Raw genomic sequence first — 6,000 nt, 5'->3', positions numbered from 1 at the left:
TCCACCTCCTCAGGGGACATCTGCTCCTCCTCTGCCAAGGCCGGCTGGACCAGAAAGTGGCTCTCAAACCACGAGTACCTAACAAACCCCGCTCGAGCGAGGGGAGGCTGAGTACCAAGCAGGTACAGCTGGGCAGCGTCCCACTCGTCCATATCCATGTCAAAGGGGATCGGATCACCCCCTACCCCAATGCCAGTAAGCATCGAGAAGTCGTAAGGAGTCATCGTCATATCCCCTGCGAAGGAGAAGTGGAAGGAGTCGGTGGTATCCCACCACCTCTCCGCTAGAGCAGCGAGCAAGGGCCTGCAGGTAGTCAATCGAGAGAGCCCCCTGCAGAAGATGCCAAAGCCGGCCTCGTCAACGATGACATGAACCATATCTGGCAGCTCGAGGTACCAGTCCCGAGCAACGGTGTTCCCATACCCGCGAATGGTATGGGAATCCCCCTGTAATCAAAAACAACAATTGCAAGGAAATATTCAAAACGCAGTTCTAAGAAGAATGTAGGTATACAGAATGTGTGCATGTTTTCGGATTCAAGCAAATATCGGGTACCGGTGTGCTTACAGTGAACTACAGCGTGTGATGTGTCAGCATGTTTGGGTGGTTCAGGGTAGATGTAGCATGCGTGCAAGTTTTAACAGATTCAAACAAATACCGGGTGCCGGTGTGCTTACAGCGAACTACAACGTGTGATGTGTCAGCGTGTTTGGGTAGTTCAGTACAGTATAGCATGCGTGCATATTTTCAGACTCAAGCCAATACTAGGTACCAGTGTGTATGTAGTGAAATACAGTGTGCGCCGTGTGTTTGGGTGATTCGAAGCCAGTGCAGTGTGTGTGCATGTGTCAGTCTCAAACAGATATCAGTTGCACGTATGTTTACAATCAACTACGGTATACAACATATCAGAATTAAGCAGTTAAAGAGCATAACCAGCTACGGCAGTTTTGCATCCTACATTGCAGAAAGTAAAGTAGAGAAGGAAAGTTACCTCAGAAGCGCCGAAGGACAGGTGTGAGGTAGGCTCACGCAGTAGTAGCTCGCGTGGCACGTGCCTCTCGAAGCTCCGGAACTGGCGTAGTCCGTCGGGGATCATCTCATGAACTGCAGGCCTGTAGGTCTCCGCATCGAACGGCCGGATACGGAGTGGCAAGGGCTCGGCCTCAGGGTCCATCTCAAACTCCGGAGGAGCCCCGCCTTGTGGAAGATCATCCGCCATCTCGAAGGGGGTGTGAAAATGGCCGGAAGGCGGAAAATCGGGCGAGAAGGTGAAAAGTCAACAAAAAGTCAAACCCCGAGAGGGTCGGAAAAGGCCGGAAAAGCCAGAGTGTGGAAAAGGCACGGGTATCGAGAAAAACTCGAGGAAAACAAGCCCCGAGTGGCGAAAATCAAGAAAGAAACACCGAAACGAAGTTTCGTTCGGTTGAAAGTGTTCGAAACGTAAAGGAGATCGCGAATCGAACGACGAAATGGGAGCTAGAATGCAAGAAAATGAGAGAATCAAGGGAGGAAAACACTCTAGAGAGAGAGGGGGAGGATTTTCGACCAAGGAGGAGTAAGGAAAATAGGGTTAGAAACCCTATTTTAAAAGACCCGTAGCAAAATGACAGTACTGCTCCGATACAGGAATTCCTTGCCGGTCGGCCACACACTTTGCCGGTCGGTAATATATTGTGCCGATGGAGTTTTATGATGGCCGGTGGACGGTCGGTGATGTATTTTGATGGCCGGTGGACATCCGGTGGTCTCCTACAGTGATTTTTGAGCCTCCTACACCCTTGTTTGAGTTATTTGTGGGGTTCAGAGCCTTCATTGCTCAAAACAGTGCAAAACAGTGCATCCCCGACACTCAACCGGCCTCCGTTGTGACCTAGGGTTGTGTCTTTTGTGCATGGCACTCGAATTCGTGCAAGGTGTATCCTTTCCGTATCCTTTTGGCTTTTATGAAACTCAAAAGTTGCCCCCCTGTGCATCACATATCTATCGCACTGTCTTGTGCATTTCAAAATCGATCGCGCTGTTTAGCGTATCGCACTGTCTTGTGCATTTCAAAATCAATCGCGCTATCTTGCGGATTGCACTGTCTTGTGCACTCGCGTTGTCTAAACGCATCGCGCTGTCTTGCGCATCTCATTGCATGATTGTTCAATTTCATTACTTGCGTAGACCGCATGTTTTGCTTGCGTAGACCGCACAATTGTTCAATTTCATTACTTGCGTAGACCGCATGTTTTGCTTGCGTAGACCGCATGATTGTTCAATTTCATTACCTGCGTAGACCGCATGTTTTTCTTGCGTAGACCGCATGATTGTTCAATTTCATTACTTGCGTAGACCGCATGTTTTGCTTGCGTAGACCGCATGATTGTTCAATTTCATTACTTGCGTAGACCGCATGTTTTGCTTGCGTAGACCGCACAATTGTTCAATTTCATTACTTGCGTAGACCGCATGTTTTGCTTGCGTAGACCGCATAATTGTTCAATTTCATTACCTGCGTAGACCGCATGTTTTGCTTGCGTAGACCGCATGATTGTTCAATTTCATAACCTGCGTAGACCGCATGTTTTGCTTGCGTAGACCGCATAATTTGTTCAATTTCATTACTTGCGTAGGCCGCATGTTTTGTTTGCGTATATCGCATAATTGTTCAATTTCATTACTTGCGTAGACCGCATGTTTTTCTTGTGTAGACCGCATAATTGTTCAATTTCATTACTTGCGTAGACCGCATAATTGTTCAAATTTCATTACTTGCGTAGACCGCATGTTTTGCTTGCGTAGACCGCATAATTGTTCAATTTCATTACTTGCGTAGACTGCATGTTTTGCTTGCGTAGACCGCATAATTGTTCAATTTCGTTACTTGCGTAGACCGCATGTTTTGCTTGCGTAGACCGCATATTTGTAATCAATTCCATGACTTGCGTAGACCGCATGCTTACGTTCAATATCATTACTTGCGTGGACTGCATGTTTACGATCGATTTTGTTGCCTGTGTAGACCGCGTGCTCCACTTACATGTCTGTACCTTCACAGCATTGTTGTGCTTCCCACTTGCTTTGCGTTGTCGCGCATTTTCAAATACATTAATATGCATATTGTTAATCACATTATACCTGTTAAGTTTGTTTTCTTTGCAGGCACGATATTGTATGTACGGTTCATTTAAGGCTGGTGCAACCAGACGAGCCGCACAGGTATTGTATGGTCTAGGGGACCTTAAATCCTCTGAAGGTGCAAGTCCTTCAGTGCTCGTCGTGCCCGAACGACTTTTGATAAGTTGCATTTTACATGTATTTCAAGTGACTCGCGTCATCGCATATTCAAGTTCACTTGCATTGTTATGCATTTCTTGTGCAATATCCACGGTCTAGGAGACCCTAAATCCTCTGAAGGTGCAAGTCCTTCGGTGTTTGTCGTGCCCGAACGACTTTTGATAAGTTTGCATTGTCGTGCATCTTAAAAGCCGCGTGTTGTCGCACATTCCATGCAACATGCATTTTATACATCATTTGCATTTCAAAAAAAAAAAAAACAAAAACAAACACACATGCATTGCCACGCATCATCGTAAATAGTCGCATTGTCATGCATTATTAGAACATAGTGCATACTGCATTGTCATGCATACTTGTAAATATCCATTGCATATTTGTAGATATTGCATTGTAGCTTGCATGCATTCATTGCATCACACCCATCTATGGCTTGCGCCTTTCCAGGTTGAGCTTGGTCTGGTATGTGCCCATACTTTTCACGTCGAAACATAGTTCAGTGGACCGTTCTGTGTTAGACCTGGCTTGTACGCGTACATGCCTTTCCTAGGCAAGATTTGGTTTGGTCCACAGGCCATATCCATTGTATCCATTCCCATTGCATATTTGTATATATTGCATTGTAGCTTGCATGCATTCATTGCATCACATCCATCTATGGCTTGCGCCTTTCCATGATTGAGCTTGGTCTGGTATGTGCCCATACTTTTCGCGTCGAAACATAGTTCAGTGGACCGTTCTATGTTAGACGCGGCTTGTACGTGTACATGCCTTTCCTAGGCAAGATTTGGTTTGACCTGCAGGCCATATCCATTGTATCCATTTCCATTGCATATTTGTAGATATTGCATTGTAGTTTGCATGCATTCATTGCATCGCCCTCCGCCCATGGCTCGCGTCTTTCCATGTTGAGCTTGGTCTGGTATGTGCCCATACTTCTCGTGTCGAAGCATAGTTTAGTGGACCGTTCTATGTTAGACGTGGCTTGTATGTGTACATGCCTTGCCTAGGCAAGATTTGGTTTGGCCCGCGCGCCATGTCCATTGCCATCTCCCCAGCATATCCATATATATATATTGCATTGCAGTGTAATTTTTACATCCGGCATTAGGATCGTAGCCCTTTCCCCAGCGGGTCGTTTCCCCACTTATGTCATTCCCCCCCAAATACTTTTTCTTGTGTCCGTCTACATTACTCATAGTTCAGTGGACCGTTCTATGGTAGACGGACTTGTTACCTCCATCAATCTATTTGACATAAGCGTGGTTTCGAACCGCTCACGATTGGATCATGATTCAATTGCTTTGCATATAGTTTGCATTGTTTCAATTGCATCGCATCTTTATTTGCATTGTTTGTACATTGTTTTGTATATATTGCATATCATTTTGCATCCATTTTTGCATTGTTATGCATGTTGCTAATAACATCGTACCTGTTGAGTTGTTTTCTTTGCAGGCACGATATTGTATGTACGGTTCATTTGAGGTTTGTGCAACCAGACGAGCCGCACAGGTATTGTATCCTCCGAGTGAGACGTATCGAGAATTACATAATTCTCTTACATCCTTTCTGCATTATAGTGTAGTTTGGTGTATGCTAGCTTAAAACTGTCGCATGTTATGCATCGTTACAGCTTTCTTTGCATGATCATAAGTTATGCTCGGCTTCGTGCATTGTCTTGCATTTTGCCCCTGCCTTTGGGCGTATACCTTGTTTGTCTTGCATGATTGTCTGAGTCTTCGGCCTTGTCAAAAATGGGTCGTCTCTAGGCTTTGACATTCACTCCCGTCATTGTTATGACTTTCGAGTTCTGTCAAAAAGGGGCAACTGTAGACACCCCATTTTTGACCATCCTCAAGACTTGGACGTCACCGTTTGAACACCCGGTGATCATCCATGTTTGTGTTTGTTTGGAGTTCCCGGAGGTTTCGGCTACGCGCCTTGCCTCAGGATCTCCGAACTCGACTGTTTAGTGTCTGGTTTTGTACCAAACACTTGTGTTTTGCCTTGGAGGGGCAGGGAATGCCTTGTGAGGCATCCCCACACATCACCAGCCATAGCTAGAAGCCATCGGCTGGTATTTTGATGCCATCGGCAATATATATTGCCGGTCGGCATTCTTTGTTGCCGGTCGGCACTAAATATTGACAAAATGGCATTTTTGAGCTGCCGACTACTGTTCATCTGCTTTTGCAGATATTTTAAGACAGTTGTATGTCATTTTGTTCCCCTCCATACACGTGTATGGAGGGATGCACTTCTTGTTAGCTTACCTTGTAAGCTTTACAAGATTGGCTCCTCTATAAGAGGAGCCCTCCTCTCTTGGCTCTAGGTTAGACACTTAAGAGAGAAAAACATTGTGAGAGCTCTGGTTTTAGGTTTAGGGTTTGATATATATTCTATCTCTATACCTCTCTCTCATTTAGCCTTAGTGTGTGTGTTTTGTCTTACTTTTGCTCACAAGCACCCACCATTACACCATCCCTTGGAGCTAAGACCTCTTGAGGGTTGTTTTTGAGGTTCTTGAGCTGTTTTGAGCTCAAAGAAGCTGCTGGAGCTTCATCTTTGAAAGAAGTCAACAAGGGTAAGAAACTAGTTCCTTTTTACCCCATTTTTGCATTCTATTTTTACCTATATTGCAACTTTTTTTTGGCTTTGCATATAACATAAAAAAAGTTCTATTTTTAGGCCCTCTAAATAGTTTATTTAGGGTGT

This window comes from Camellia sinensis, chromosome 7 (assembly GCF_055761805.1).
Source record: "Camellia sinensis isolate YWXY chromosome 7, ASM5576180v1, whole genome shotgun sequence".
Lineage (NCBI taxonomy): Eukaryota > Viridiplantae > Streptophyta > Magnoliopsida > Ericales > Theaceae > Camellia > Camellia sinensis.
The sequence above is the reverse complement of the archived record's forward strand: the minus strand, read 5'-3'. Positions refer to the sequence as shown.